The following is a 16,770-nucleotide window of genomic DNA, read 5'->3' as shown; positions in this document are numbered from 1 at the left end:
TCACATTGAATATCTCTGATTTTCTCTATAGACTGGTGATTCAGTTAAACAGGAATTATAAGTATTAACTTAGAATCATATAAGAAAAGGACAGAGATCAAATTAAATTAAATTAAAAGATAAATACCACGAGACATAGTTTTAATCACATGCTCTTAATTTAAAAAAAAGTTAGAGATTTTTAGATGCTTCTTAAAAGTGAGCACTGAGCTTGACTGTCTAATAAAAGGTGGAAGTGAGTTTCACAGTTTAGAAGCAGAATAAGGTCAGAATCTGCAGATCTAAGATCACATGCTGGAACATAAACAGATGAACAGACACTCTTTGATGTAAGTGATGCTTTAAGGTCACTTAGAGCCTTAAAAACTAGTAGCAGAACTTTAAAATCTATTCTGAAAGATACAGGCAGTTCTTTTAAAACGGGGGTGATCTGATCTCTCTGTTTTGTTTTTGTTGTTCTCTGCATCGCTCTGAGCTAGAAAAGGCTGAAATTTACTTGTGTGACTGTCTTTACTTGCGGAATAAAACAGAGCTCAGAGTCTAAGATCACACCCAGGTTTCCTATGTCAGATTTGGTACATGTAGCTATTAGACACAGCAGTGCTGCTGGAGTTTTTAAACACCGTATCCACTCTCTGTCCACTCAATTAGACACTCCTACCTTGTCTGTCCACCTTGTAGAGACGATAGCTCGTCTGCTGCTGCACAGTTTGTGTTGGTCATCAGGACACTGCCCACAGGACGCTGTTGGCTGGATATTTTTGGTTGGTGGACTTTTCTCAGTCCAGCAGTGACACTGAGGTGGTTAAAAACTCCAGCAGCACTGCTGTGTCTGATCCACTCAGACCAGCGCAACACACACTAACACACCACCACCACATCCGTGTTACTGCAGTGCTGAGAATGATCCACCCCCCAAATAGTACCTGCTCTGTGAGGGTCCACAGGGATTGTAGAACTACAAAGTGCACCTATATAGTAAGTGGAGCTGATAAAATGGACAATGAGCGTCGAAACAAGGAGGTGGTCATAATGTTATGCCTGGACGGTATATATATATATATATATATATATATATATAATATATATATAATATATATATATGATTTATGTATATATGTGTGTATGTACATGTTTTGGAACAAAACCTCGTATCTCTAAAATGGCAACTTTACAGGAGAAGCAAAAAACATACTTTACTTTTAATGTAAGTCAATGGAACCAGACTTTTCCCAAATAATTAGTGTGGCTTCTTTTGGTCCATTCATCATAAACTTTACACACAATGTAAGAGGCAACAGCCATTTTCAAATTATGTCAAAAACTGAAAAATGGACAAAAATGGAGATACAAGTTTTTTTCCTAACAGCAGCAATAAATTATATATATATTGAGCAGAGACCTTTTGAAAAACCCCACATGGCAGTGAAAGTCTAATCCAGGGGACTAACTATACTTACATATTGTGATTTTGCAGATGCACTGTGGGGTCTGGAAAAATGTTTAATGTTGATGTGAAGTCCTGTTTATGCAGCAGCGTTTTTCTGACATATAGCTTGGTCATCCACTGTTTAGAGCAGCTCTCCTGCAGGAACGTTAAGAAAGCGACTCTGGGAAGACATGAATTTGTCTAGTGCTGCATAACTTCCCTCTCCAGACTGCAAGTGATGAGGCCTGCTACGGAAGAGTTGAAGTCAACCACTCATGACATTAGTGCCAGAGCATTACTGATGTTTGGGGCTGCTTGTTATGAGAGTGCACCTTTTAAAGGGAATGAAAGTGTGAAGAAACAAGGTATTTCTCTGGAAGCTTAGCATGAGGTTTTTGTAGCAGAAGGATCATTTGTTTTTTAAACCAAATAACTCTGCTCTAAAAAGGGAAAGAAATGACACAGAATATACATGTTATATGAAACAATTTATTTATAATAAATATGTTTTTATGTTAAACAGTCAAATAAAATATGTAGTAGACCTAGCTAATGGCAATATTTTCATATTTTATATGCCCATTAAATGATGCAACATGACATAATGAAATGTTCAGGTTTTTGCTTTTAATATTACACCAATATGAGTCTGACTTAACCAAGATGAAATACAAAATGATGAAATATAGCATTGAATTTCCTCCTGACTTTGTGCACTGAAGATCTATCTTTATTGCTTAGCCAGTTCCTTCATCAAGAGGTTATTTTACCTCTCATATATAAAAGCTACAATCATTTCAGTCAGTTATTGCTTTATAAACAAAATTTAAAGAGCCCATGTTTGTGGAAAACGCGAACTTTTTCACTTTTTAAAAAATAAAACATCTTGATTAAGTATATAAACATAATCATTGTTACAGTTTCATAACATACCATTTAGACCATACATGAAAATAAGATGCAAAAACAGCCTGATTATTGTTTTTGTGATGACCATCACATTTGCATATCTCCTTATTCAGCCTGTAGCACTTTAGCCCCACCCACTCATGTTGAAGTTATAAGAAGTGTTGCAGCCCAGACTAAATGAGGCACAATGAAAAAAGAGATAATTGAATTATTTCAGTCTCAAGGATGTAGCAAAAACAGTCTGTTGAACTCTAATGGATAAAAAAGAGAGGCAGGGAAAAAAGTTACTATTTTTACATAAAGCCACGTAAATATAAGAAAACCTCAGGGCAAAAAAATTAATTCTAGAAAGTGATTTTATAAATCTGAATTTCTAATGATTTCTGGAGCCAAATAACCATTTTAAGCTGTGAATTTAACAGGATTGTTGTAAAATATTGTGAATATGTAGAATATTTTCCTCAGTGTAGCATTACACACTTAAAAAACATGGTTCTTCAATGGTTCTTTAGTAAAGAAAATGGTTCTATACAACCATGAACACTCAAAGAACTCTTTGTATGATTAAATGGTTCTTTGCATGGTAAAATGGTTCTTCAGATTGGTGTAGACTGTGTTATAGATGGTTTAATATAGAACCTTTTTGAGAAGAGTTCTATATAGCACCAAAAACTGTTCCTCTATTGTTGCAGACTTGACATTGTAACAATAGAAGAACCCTTTTTCAAAGAGGTTCTATATAGAACCATCTACAACATGTTCTCCATCAATCTGAAGAACTATTCCAACATTGCAAAGAACCATTTAATCATACAGATGTTTCTTTGAGTGGTCATGGTTCTATGTAACACAATTTTCTTAACTAAAGAACCATTAAAGAACCATCATTTTAAAAAATGTACAGTCATATCAAATATAAACACGTTAAAAGTAGCAAAATACAGCTCTAATTTATTAGGCAGACCAAAAATGTCTCCATATTTATGCTGAATAATACCAGACTTAAAACAGGCCTGCAGTCATTTTACTGGACCTGAAATTCATTCAGTTTCAGGATCTCTTACGGCCTCAAAAGTGGACTGTTTTCTACATTTATTCAGGATGGACTTTGTTCCCTTTTTTGATCTTTTAAAACTTTCCACAGATGCTTACTTAACATAATTCAGCTAGCAACTCTGCTGTCTGATAAATCTTGCTGAATGACACTTGAAGGCTATGTTTACCTAGATTTTTAGCCTTTGAGCAATTTAATGCACCTTTTTATTACTTGCCAGATGATCACTATTAACCTCATCTCGTCTGATTTTAGTCCAGCATTCCATCCTTCACCAGTTGGTCAATAACAAGCTACACAAAGACAACTTAGCACGCTTCTCATGAACATGGAGGCTGTAAATGAAAGCAGGAGAGCACAGAAGGCACATAACGTTTACAGTTTAACTTGGCTGAGAGGCACAGAGACCAACTGAACACTGAATCTAAACCTGGAACATTTGATAACATTACTGTAGAGCATAACACATGACATAACAAAACACAGGACACCAACATAAGCCCTCTATGAACATTTCTAACTAAAACATCTGTAATTTTTTTAGTAGTAAGTGTTTTATTTGGCCGTGAGCTTTGCTTTAGTGAAGTATTGCCATTCATTTTGTTGTTGCTACCTTTGGTTTGCAAGCTAGCACAGTAAAGTAATGCAGCTGTATCAGCAGTCATGTATAACAGAGTGGTTTACTACATAAATACCAAAGTGAAATTTATAATTTTGAAATTTCAATTGTTTTTAAGTGTTTTAGTGTTATCGCTTATAAACAGCTTTGCCTGCCAGTTTTTACATTTGATTTCTGGGCAAGTTCTGCTCTTGATAATATACAAAAGTCAGAGACCACCTTGGTTTATTGGGTTTCCAGTCAAAATAGTCTTTAAGTACAAGTTATTCATTTTTCATCAGAAAAAACAACAGAAAAGAAATGTTGAACAGAAATTTACACAGAAGCTTCATGAACTAAATTTAATATATTTTTCAGTATTTAGTGTGTCCACTTTTTCAGAATCTTTTTTTTTTTGAAGTGTTATTTGTCCACACCTCCGAAATTCAGTCTTTTCACTTTTTTCAAACACTCTTTTTTAAATACTCCAAGTGATCCCAAACACGTTCAGTGATGTTGATGTCTGGACTTTGCAGTGGTCAGTACATTGCTCTGAGAACACCAGCAACCTCTTTGTTTGATTTTCAAGTGTATTTTTTATATCTGTTTCCTTTTCTAAGTAAGCGGTTCTTGACAGCTACACATCCTTTCAGACTCATAGCGCTAAGGCATCTTCTCCCAGTGGATTTGTTCAGATCTGAAGAAAAATGGAGCTTGATTTTCTCCTCTTTCTCTAAGATGAAAGCTCTGCTGTTTATCTGATGGTGGCAGTTTTGGTGGTCTACCAAATTTTCTTACCCCAAAGTGGGACATGACAGAAAATGTTTGAGAACCATTGCTTTACCTTGTGTTGCCTATATATTTTAATCACTTTACAAACTCCAGTTTTGGAAACTCCTGTTTTTTCACTTTTTTCTTCCTTATACAAATGGATTATCTTATACCTCATCTCTTCAGAAATATTGGTACCACTCTATTTGAAGGCTATCTACATAGGAACTGCATAACACATAACTGCATAAGCACTGAATAACTTATTTATGAAGCAATATTCAAGTAGTTATGACAAATTCATGCTAGTAACCTCGATATGACAAAAGTTTATGTGTAGTAAATGTAAGGAACCTTAAACTTAAGCGATGGACAATTGTTCTTTGTTCTTTATAACAAATTAATGAAGTTTCATTCTCAAGTAATAAAACATTAGATTTATATCTGTTCTATGCAGTTCTACATGAAAAAAACATTTACGTTAATACAATGTCATTTACTTCAGCTTATGGTACACTATGATTACTGGAACAAACTTTTCCTTTATAAATGCATTATTTAATGCTTATGCATGTGTTATGATGTCCTTATGTACGCAGCCTTCAAATAAAGTGTTAGCGAATTACCTCCTGAATAAGAAACAACTTTATGTCAGTCTTGACTCGAAATTACACAAATGAAGGGTGGTCTCTGACTTTTGCACAGTACTATGTGTTTGCTTGATCTTTTATTCCGCCAAGGGGTCATTTAACACACTTCGCTTGAGCTAATAAAGGAAAAGAACAGCTCATGAATGGCGTTGGGCAGAGGTGCCCAGTCCTGGTCCTGGAGATCTACCACCCTGCAGAGTTTAGCTCCCACCCTAATCTAACACACCTGATCCAGGTAATCAAGGCCTTCAGGGGCATCTGACTATATGAGCCAGGTTAGACAGATCTGAACTCTCCAGGGTGGTGAATCTCCAGTGTGGTAGATCTCCAGGACCAGGATTGGGCACCCCTGGTGTTGGGGATTGATGAAATGATGAGGTCAAGTCGTAAAAACTTAAAAAACAATTGCTTAAAGCAAAGGTTCAGCAAATCAAATGTAGAAAATGTTCCCTTCCAAATTTAGTCTATCAGACAAGACACAAGTGCACAACTACAGAAGCAAATATCCAATGCTTAGCATGTCTTTTCTGATTGGCTACATTTGGTATAAGAGACAAGTGTAAATTGGTTCCTTTGCTAAACTGCCAGTCTTGAATTCTTCAACATCTGTTCTACATCTGTAGTCATCGCAGTCTTTGTTTCCATTTCTGAGCCACACTGAACCAAGTTAATATTGGAGCGTAAATGTGTCGACTTCACTAGTCTTTATTTTTATAATTCAGTACACACTCCCACTCCAATGCTCTGAAGGCTGACAGAAGTATTAATTATGAATCGCCCACCGATAGCATGTAATAAAATAATTAACCAAACCAAATTCATTTTGCATTGATTCAAAACCAGATTATATGAATTGTGCATAAGTAATCACATTTAGATGCATTAAGTAAACCATCATTGTCAGGACTGGCATGTACTTTGTCAGCAAATGTGAAGCGGCAAGAGGGAGGGACAAGCGAGAAACATAAATCATAAAAAGGCCATGAAAATTTCACCATCTCGCCTTGACGCATAACAGAACAAGAAAGCTAATTATTTATAAGGCACTTCATCATAAGAACACTGATTTATTCCTGACTAATGATTGTCGCTGACTGATCTCCTGCTCTGCTAGGTGACTACGACTTGCTTTCCCACATATCTAGAGTTTTCCTGCATGTTCAATTGCTTTAATTTACATATTTTGTAGCGAAGGCCTCGAAATGCTGCTAGTTCGAGCTAATGATGTTTCTCGATGTGGGCAGAGACAATAAATCACAGCAAAAGTAAACCTGACGATTATGTGTTGAAGATTTCTGTTATGATTTGTGCCTCAACTCAAAATGACGTAATGTCCTATTAGCTGGTGTAGGTTCAATTACTACATGATTGATATACAGTGCTTAATTCGTAAATGATAAGGTTCTGGAACACTGAGTAAAGACGGGAGTGCATGAAGGTGCATTAACGTGCAGCTCGGTGGTAACTGTACACAGGGCCATTTCAGAAAAGGGGGGCCCTAACTTTGGGGCCCGCTACCCACCAGCAATGCTTCAGCAATGACCTAGGATACTATAGCAATGGCTTAGCAACACCTTAGCATTCACCTGGGGTAGCACAGCAGTGACCTAAAATCACCTAAACATCCACCTGGGATAGCATAGCAATGGAACACCTTCACAACCACCTGGGATAGTATTGCAACAGCCTAGCAACACCTTAGCAACCACCTGGGATAGCACAACAATGGCAAGAAAACACTTTAACAACCACCTGTAATACCATAACAACAGCCTAGCAACATCTTAGCAATGCCCTAACAACTATCTGGGATGCCATAGCAACCTTGTAACAACTAACTTGATGGTGACAGTTTTGGTGGAATTACTTTATAAACCCAATTAAGTTTGCTTTAACTTTTTCAGTATTATTAGCTGGCTTTGTCAAGCCAACTTCAGCTTGGTCAGAAGTTTTCCCTTTCTAGGTTTTTCTTATATACTTTCATAACTGGAAAATTCATAAAACAACAATAAACACACACTTTAGCTCTGCTCTGCTTTTCAGCCTCAGCCTTTTTGTCTTCTTCTCACCTCTGCTCTGTTTGCCTTCCTTTACTGAAGTAGAGAGAGAGAACAATAATGCCAGAGAGTTCAAATAAGGTGCAGGTGTGCCACATTAGCCCTGACCTAACCACCCCATGGACCGTCTCCCTTCCTAGTGCTAACCATGCCCCAGCTGCCACAGTTGACCTTTCAGCTTTTGATGAATGAAATACTGGGGATCACAGATTACACAATAGGTTGGCGCTGGACAACTTCAATTCCCCACCCAAATGAAGGTGCCTGTGATAGACTCACAATTTCAAATTCTCCTGTTAGGAGATTGGCTAGGCCATTCAAGCCCCTTAATTTTTTTTTTTATACAGTCTTGTGTTGTTTTGGCTGTGTGTTTGGGGTCAATGCCTTATCGAAACATCTTCTCTCCAGATTCAGTTTCTTGGCCAGTGAGGTTAAATTCTTTTGTAATGTCTGCTGGTACATCATTTCCTTCAATGACGTGGATTGTTCCTACACTGTTTGCAGAGAACATCACATCACGATGCTCCCACCTCCAGGCTTCACTGTGTGCTTCCCAATTATATGCACTAATCTCCGAGCATGATGAGTCGAGTATGTTGTTCCAGGCGAGTTGTGATTTATCTAAATACTTCTCTGTGTTTCTTTTTTCAGCAGTACTTCTTTCTCCTCAGTGTTGCACCTTGCTGCTTCTGTTGATTTCAGTCGAAACAGTACAGAATAAACAGGTAGAATACATTCAGGTGAGGTTGTAGATGTGAGCCATGATCAGTATGTGGTAGTTTTTAGAATTTACATTGTACAGCCACGCAACTGCTCGACTGTGCTAAACTGTGTTAGACATAGACTGATTGGTCTGAAAATTGGAGTCCTGAAAATTTGCAGACCAGCCACAGACTCTGTCCAACTTGAAAAATTTTGTACCAGAAAATTGCATATTTAGGTTTGTTCCCCATAGAGAATATGTTAAGTTATTTTTTTACTTAGAAAATTAACAAAGCGTCATGTTCAAACTTTTGAAAATGGCTGTAAGTGGGTTTCCCAAACGTTTTAGATGTACTCTACATGCACTGCATTGCTTGCTAGCTGCATTTTGGTCAAGTTGGCAATGGTTATAAGAATTAGATTATAAGGACATAACAAATTATTTGTTGAAATTATTATGGTTTTGGTTGATCATGAAACATTAACAGGTAATAGCATTAGTATCATGAATGACCAAGGTGCTGGACCATGGAAATCAGAGCCAGAGCTTGTTCTGGTATAAATTCTGCCCTGCTGGAAAATTCATCCCTGTGCAACATTACACTTCAAAACCTTCATGTTCCTTTTTCATACAGTAGAGTACATAGACATTTCTACCTCTCTGTACACCGTCATCATCGCACCTCTAATCTGAAAGATCTGTCCAAACCAGAGCTGTTTCAATAGTGAGGCAGAGCCACTTGGGACGAATACTAGAGCAAATGTTAACCTTTAATCTGAGGAGAGAGAGAAAGAAAGGGAGAGAGACAGTATGGAGAACAAGTCTTATATTAGATACTACCGGTTTTTTTCGTACAAGGCCGTAATGGATTTCTGCTAACAGCGCAGGATGATACTCAGCGAGGGTGTCAGTGATGAAGCGAGTGTCAGGTGGTGTTGATTGTGTCTGTAGGCATTCTGTTTGATCCCCGGCATGACGCAGTAATGCGCATGCGCGTGCACACACATACATTCACACACTGCTTCACTCCCTCCTCGCTGTCTTTCTCTCACACACACACAGCCATCTCACATAAACACACACTCCCTTCCCCCACTCTGTCTCACACTGCACCCCCCCTGCTCTGCATGCTGATGCTGTAGCCTTTGATTCTGTTTGGCTATACAGCCAGCTCTTTCAAACACACGAGTGCGTTTGGAGCGTGCAACGGCCGAGCTGTTCGGAAAGGTCAGCCAGAGCCTCCTATTGAACACAGACCGTTTGGAAAATCTTTAAAAACACAGGTTGTAAAAGGTGAAGCCTCCTGCTGTGCACCTCGCCATTGTCAAAGCGACCACCTAAGGTCACCCATTTGACTACCCTCACCAACCTCCAGCAGGACAGCGCTGACCTGTTTATACCTGTATTGATCTTGCCAAAGCAAAAGACTGAAAGAAGTTAAACTAGTGAAATGTTTCAAATTTTAAATGGAAAACTGCATAAATAATATAAAATTATACTCATTTATGTTATGAAATACTATAATCCAAATGAGTATACAATCAGGTCCATAAATATTTGGATACATCCACAAAGTTATTTTAGATCGCTACCACAACATATTGGAGTTGAAACTAAAAAAAGGACATGAGCTCAAAGTGCAGACATTCAGCTTCAATTTGAGGGTATTTACGCCCAAATCGAGTTAACGGTGTTGGAATGACAACCATTTTCGTACATAGCCCTCCCATTTTTAGAGGCTCAAAAGTAATTAAATTAACATAATTTTAAATTAGATTAAATTGTCATTTTTAATACTTGTATACAAACGTCTGCCTGAAGTCTGGAACCCATAGACATCAGGTTTCTTCCTTCACTGCAGCTGTCTTCAGTTCCTGACTGTCGTTGGGTTGTTTTACCATCAATGTTGCCTTCAGTAAGTGAAATGTATGCTTGATTGGATTGAGGTCAGGTGGCCGACTTAGCCATCACAGAATGTTGAACTTCTTTGCCTTAAAAAGGGGTTGCTTTCACAGTATGCTTCAGGTCATTGTCCATATGCACTGTGAAGCACGGTCCAAAGAGTTTTGGAGCATCTGGCTGAATCTGACCAGGTTGTATAGCCTTATACGCTTCAGAATTCATCCTACTGTTTTTGTCAGGAGTCACATCATCGAGAAATAAAAGGGAACCTGTTCGGTTGGCAGCCATACATGCCCGCACCATACATGCCCAAACCGTAACACTACCTCCACCATGCTCAACAGGTGAGGTGGTATGCATTTTGTGGTAAACTCTCTGTATTTACTGTGGTGAAGTCATATACGCATGCATATACGCCTGCCTGGGTGTTTGTCTTTCCACTGGCTGCTCATTGTTTTATCCATACATCTTCATGCATTATATGGTATATTCTGATTCTTATATATATATATATATATATATATATATATATATAGAGAGAGAGAGAGAGAGATAGATAGATAGATATATAGATATATAGATATATAGTATGGTATTTGGTATGGTGTGCATAGGTACAGACAGCAGCTGCAGGGATGTGCTTGACAGTGACTGAAATTGACTGGAGGTCAGTAGCTTTGCACTTGTTGCCCCTACACAGAGGCTGGGCCGCATGACCAGCAACCCGGAGGCGGATCAGATTAACAGCCCAACATGTTTCCTGTCTCCTCTTCCTCTCTTCCATCTGCTCTCTCTCCCCTACCAGTCCACCTTTAAATCAGACAGGCATGAACAAGGCCAGATGCCCCAAGGCAGCGGATGGAAGGATGAAGCCTTGAATCCTACCTCTACCTCTCGCTCTCTTAAACAAGTTCCCTGCTTCCCCTTCTTTTACTCTCACTTGAACTCTCTCTCTAAGAGTCTATCACACAGAAATGAAGAAGTTTTCTCTCAGTGTTAAAATACCAAACATTCGTACACTGTGTTTCTATGGCTTACCCTTCCATTCAACACTGCCAGGCATTTTAGTCTCAATGCGACTGCTCTGTTTTATTTTACATCCCATTCCAACTGCGAGAGCCAGTCTCCTGCTGGCATTTCTCTTTTTTCTCAGGCCACAAAAGGATGAAATTCTTTTTTCTTTTATGAAAACAACAGCATAAACTGTTATTTGTCTCTATCTAAACATTGTACCGGCATTAGCAAACAGGCTATCCTAGTGAAACCACTTTGTTTTCTCTTTTATATTGTCCTACAACCGAGAGCGCCGGTTTCTTGATGCTGTTTTCTAGTTTTACTTAATCATCTTCGATCTTCTTCAGCTCCAATTTCGTCCTGCTTGCGCGACATTTTTTTTCCTGTTAACGTTTGCAGCAAGAGAGCTTCTCTGCAAAAAAACTTAAGTATTGATTTGAATCGTGAGGGTGAGTAAAAGGGAAAAGGAAAAAAAGCAAGGTGTGAAATGAATATTAAATTGACTCTGCTTAATGCAATTCGCTGTGAACATGCACGGCAGCTTATTTGTCAATTACAAGCTTGTTGGAGTCAGTTTGAGGGAGAAGATTGTCAAAACAGCTGAAAATTGAACCGGTAGACAGCGCTAGTCTCAAAGCTCAGCGCTACAGAATCAGATACATCAGTCATTCCGTAAGGGCTTTGGGAGGAAATCCAAACCAATTTCACAGCGTTTGATCCACAATTGATTCAAAATCGACGTCTGTAATCTTACAGTTCTTATTGCTAAGAAACGGGTCAGTGATAGCTGCTGAGGCCCCATTATCTCTGTATTCAGATGGGCTCCTCTCTTCTGGGCTAGGATTGGCTAGGAGCATCTTGCTACCTGCGCTAGGATTGGCTAGTAGTTCATACTCACAAGCAGTCTGGGTGGCGGCAATACTGCTAACCAGTCCTGCCACCTATGATGGGAAACTGATAGCCAGTCCTTATGTGGGACAGCAGGGCTTGTCTGAATGTGTATGGAATAAAATAATCTATAACTACAATAGTCTAGCAGGACCATACATGATCTCTGGAGAACATCTGGCTAAAGGTACTGAGATGTACCATTGAGGGTACAGTTTCATACCTTTATTTCTGAAAGTGTAGGAAGCTGATGGCCAGTCCTAGTGCAGGAGGGTGCTGGTCTGAATGCATATGGGAAAAGTGCATTTACTTGATCCTTATCCTATCTATTGGTTTCTTCACAGTCTGTATTTCTTTCTAAAGTTAGCATTTATGCTGTGGAATAACCACGAGTAGTGGAGGCAAGCCTAGATATCTTTATTGAACCTTTTATATTGCATACCTTTTAACTTGTATACCTTTCAATCTGTAGAATTTGATCAAATTTGATAAAAAGTGTAAACTTCTTTGCATATGTACTTATGTGCATTTAGATACTGGCTGATTTTGCTTTGTATTCATTTCAGTTATTTCAATACCAGAGCATGCAACATCAGTACTCTGGTGTTTAAGTGTAAGGTGGATGTACTGGTCAATAACGCTTGGTGGGGAAATCCAAAGATATAGATGAGTCCGGTGAGATTTTCTCATGAAATTTTACTCGTGAGATTTACATTCACTGCAGCGAGACTGCAGCAAAGGCAAAAAAGTGAGGCTCGTGTAAACCTTGAAGCTTGACAGCTACGATATCATACAATTTTACATCCATGACTCATGACTTCATTATAAAGCTCAATTATTAACCTACATTAGAGCACAAGTTTGGTTGAAGCATATCAATAGAGAGTAAATGAGCCAATTACTTTGTATTTAGTCATTTTAGATAACGTTTCTATGCACTGGTGCCCATAAGATCCAAGTTAGGCCAGTATAATTATCAATAACTTGGAGTAGAAAAGGAGCTGACTGCTCTTGTCAGAAACATTTGATCAAGGCCGACGGCCCACGTCAGACGAGGCGTAGAAAAGTTTCTACATTAAAAGAAGTGTCTATGTTAAAATATCCCTCTCTTGACCGTGTGCGTAGGCTGTCTCTCAGTAGGCTTCGCCAGTGAGTCTCATTTTGTACCTCAGTCCAGAAACAATCTGTGAGTATTAGTCATAACCTGCGCCGTATTGAAAAATGAATCGCCTTCTCACTCTTGCAGCTTTTTTGAAAGGCCGACTGGGATTAATGTTGCTTGTTCATTCTACTCCATGGATAGTCGTCATCAGAGCTCACATACTAGTGATTTTCACAACCTATAGCCCTCTGTGGGGAGTTCGCGTATTTCTACAGATGCTACCGTGTGCTGATATTGCACCATCCAACCTTCTAGAGCTTTATGGCTCACTCAGAGCTGACCTTTTGCCGTGGGCACTTGGGCTTGAACTTTGCTAATGATTTGTTATGAAGAGAAGTGGATGACCCTTCACTTGAGTCAGAGCCTCAGGAGCTAGCGGCCAGTGGTGGTGGTGGCTAAAATGGGGGTAGCTGAGAGATGCTCTGCTCGAATGCCAGAGAAAAGATTTGTTCCTCATAGTTATGTACAGTTTGAACTTTTCTGTTAAATTTATGTAAAATGTGAGTGCATCCATAGTGGAAGACTTTAATCAAAGGAGCGGGGGAAGGAAACGTATTTTGCGAGGATCCATAATGAAATTACTAGCCTCGAGTTGTTTTGGTAGGTCTGCCGCATTTGATGTATATTGGATCAGCCGGCTGCTTGTAAATAAACAATTGAACACCTCCATTTGTAATTTGCTCTCCAATAGCATGGGCCAGTTGAGTCATACAATATTTTGCTTATTCACATTTCATTTGTTCTTTGGAGCTAAATAAAAGCTTGACATTGAGGGACGAGGGTGAAGGAAGAAAAAAAAATGACTGCGATTGGATTCCTTTTCAGGGAGCAATTTGCGAAAGAGAGGCGATGATGAGTGCCTTAAACTGCAATCTCACCTCCAGTGGCCTCCTATCAGCTCTGAACATGCGAAATTCGATTTAATGATACCTTTGGCTTGTCTTTGGAAATAAACTCTTATGAATCATAGGTCGGACGGACTAAATAACACGGCAGACAGCATAGTTGATTTGGGGCGCGGGGGAGGGAGGTGGGAGAATGGAGAGAAAGAGGCAGAATCGCAACCCGGGCTTCCAATTCCATCGACGTCTTATTAAATTTTAAAATAGTCTCTCCGACACGGGCCCCCGTTCTATTAACCTGTCGCATCGCGTTCTTTATAGTCGTGTTAGAAGGAAAATGGCCAGGGCCTGAACGCATTACGGCAGACCTGCTTGGCGTGGTTTATGTTGAGCGCACGAGGCCTGCATACATTTTAGGCAGAAATGGGATTGTTAGAGGGATCTGTGTTCTGAATTAATCATCCCATTGGTGTGGTGGAGAATATGTCAGTAGACTGCAGAGTAGTGAGTAGGGGACATGGAGGGAGCAGTGGTCCACTGTAGATTAACCTATTTTGGTGTTGAAGGAATGGTGTTTGGTTCCACACTTGCCTGGGAATCTGAAATATGGTTATTGAGCTTTTATTGAGAAGTTATCTCTCCTAGAATTGGTCTAAGAAATGCACGGTGTCTGAATTTTACCAGTAGCCATCTACAATGTGACTCTTCTAACCAGCTAACTTATTGCAAGAGCTTCAACATCTATTGCATTAGAGAAGTACAGCCCTGCTGGAAAAATCAGCTTAAACCAGCATGGCTGATCATCAACAAAACCAGCATACATATTGTTTTGGATGCTGGTATGGAATTCATGCTGGTCCAAGCTGTTTATTTCAGCAGCAACACTCTCCTAATTACCTAACTAACTGCCAGAAATTGAACAGCTATTGAATTAGAGAGGCACCTCCCCTGCTTACTAGCTAACAGCTAACTTCTAACTAGCTAACTGCCAGCAATTTAACAGCTATTATATTAGAGAGGTACACACCCTTCTAACTTGCTCACTAGCTAACTTAACTAGCTACCTGCCAGTACCTGAATATCTACTGAACTAGAGACAAATACCCTTCTAACTAGCTAACTGCCAGAACTTGAACAGCTATTGAATCAGAGAGGTATCTCCCCTTCTAACTAGCTAACCCCTAATTAGCTAACTGCCAGAAATTGAACAGCTATAAAATTAGAGGTATACATCCTCCTAACTAGTTAACTAGCTAACTTCTAACTAGCTAACTGCCAGAACTTAAACATCTATTGAATTAGAAGGCACATCCCCTTCGTACTAGCTAAGTAACTAACTTCTAGCTAGCTAACTGACAGGACTTGGACAGCTATTAGATTAGAAAGACATTTTTAACTAGCAAACTAGCTAACTCCTAACTAGCTAATTGCCCATAACTTGAACAGATATTGAATTATAGTGGTTCTTCTTCATAATTAGTTGGAAGAGGAAGAGTCACTATAATTCAATAGCTGTTCAAGTTATGGCAATTAGCTAGTAGGAAGTTAGCTAGTTAACTAGTTAGAAGGATGTATACCTCTCTGGCTAGTTCTTCCTCTTCCAACTAGACAAATACATCCCCTCCTAATTCGCTAACTAGTTAATGCCTAACTTGCTACTTTACCCCATGCTCCTTGCGAGAAAAGGACACTGGGGCCAGGATGAGCGGCAGCAGAAAAGACCATTTATTACAGCCCAAAGTCACACACACACACACAGTGAGGCACTTTTCAGCCTTCTACCTAAATTAAGCACTTTAACTTAAGTAAAGCTTTTCAGCCCTGTAGACACTGACTCTTTTCAGTGCCACTCAAACTAACCATTTTTCCTGAGCACAGGAGATTTTCTGGCTTGCTTTGCTCACTCTCTAACTCCTTGGCTGTTCAGGCTCCTTTTTTACTGTGCCAAACCAGGCCTATTATGAGGAGGAGCACTGGCACCTGAGCTGGGAGAGAACTTCAGCTTTGCGCCGTAGCCACCTCAGTAGCCCCCCTTTATAGCCTAGCCAAAGGAATCAAATAACAGGCGTAGCTATGTTAGTGGGCCCCAAAGTGAGAAGCCTGGCTTGTGAGGTGGTTCTGCCTTGTGAGGCATTGCCTTTTTCAACACTGGCTCTGTGGCACTCTCTGTAGCTCTGATCAGTGATGAGACGGAAAGCTTCAGTTCCCAGATTACCGGGTGGTACTATGTAGGCGAGGCCAATCCCAGTGGTCTCCTTCAATGTAAGTAATGCTGCTGTGTTTCGGGGTACAGGACGTCCACCACATCCCTGCTGCCATACTGCCATAACTTTAACAGCTATTAAAGAGCCACATACCTTTGTAACTAACTCCTGACTAGCTAGGTAATTGGTGGAACTTGGACTATTGATTTACGGGGCTAGATAACCTTCTTTTCTTCTAGCAACTTTATTTAATTCAAGGTAATGACAAAGTATACCAAGAAAAAAAGGAATGAAAAATCGGAATGCAGGATGGCAGGTAGAGATTACCATCTTCCATTGCTAGGATACTGTGATAGGTAATGGGTCAGGTGTGTGTGTATGTGTGTGTGTGTGTGTGTGTGTGTGTGTGTGTGTGCTGGTTCACTGGGCAGCTTTTGGAGTCTGCAGAGGCACAGGCATGCTGAGGCATTAATGGGGTGGCTGATGGGAAGGTAATGGATAACCCTGAGACTGGGTAGAGTCAGGGCCCATTAGCATGTGCTAGCCATGCACGGTGTGTGTGGCATGACAAAGTAGCAGTTAGGTAA

This window comes from Colossoma macropomum, unplaced genomic scaffold (assembly GCF_904425465.1).
Source record: "Colossoma macropomum unplaced genomic scaffold, Colossoma_macropomum, whole genome shotgun sequence".
Lineage (NCBI taxonomy): Eukaryota > Metazoa > Chordata > Actinopteri > Characiformes > Serrasalmidae > Colossoma > Colossoma macropomum.
The sequence above is the reverse complement of the archived record's forward strand: the minus strand, read 5'-3'. Positions refer to the sequence as shown.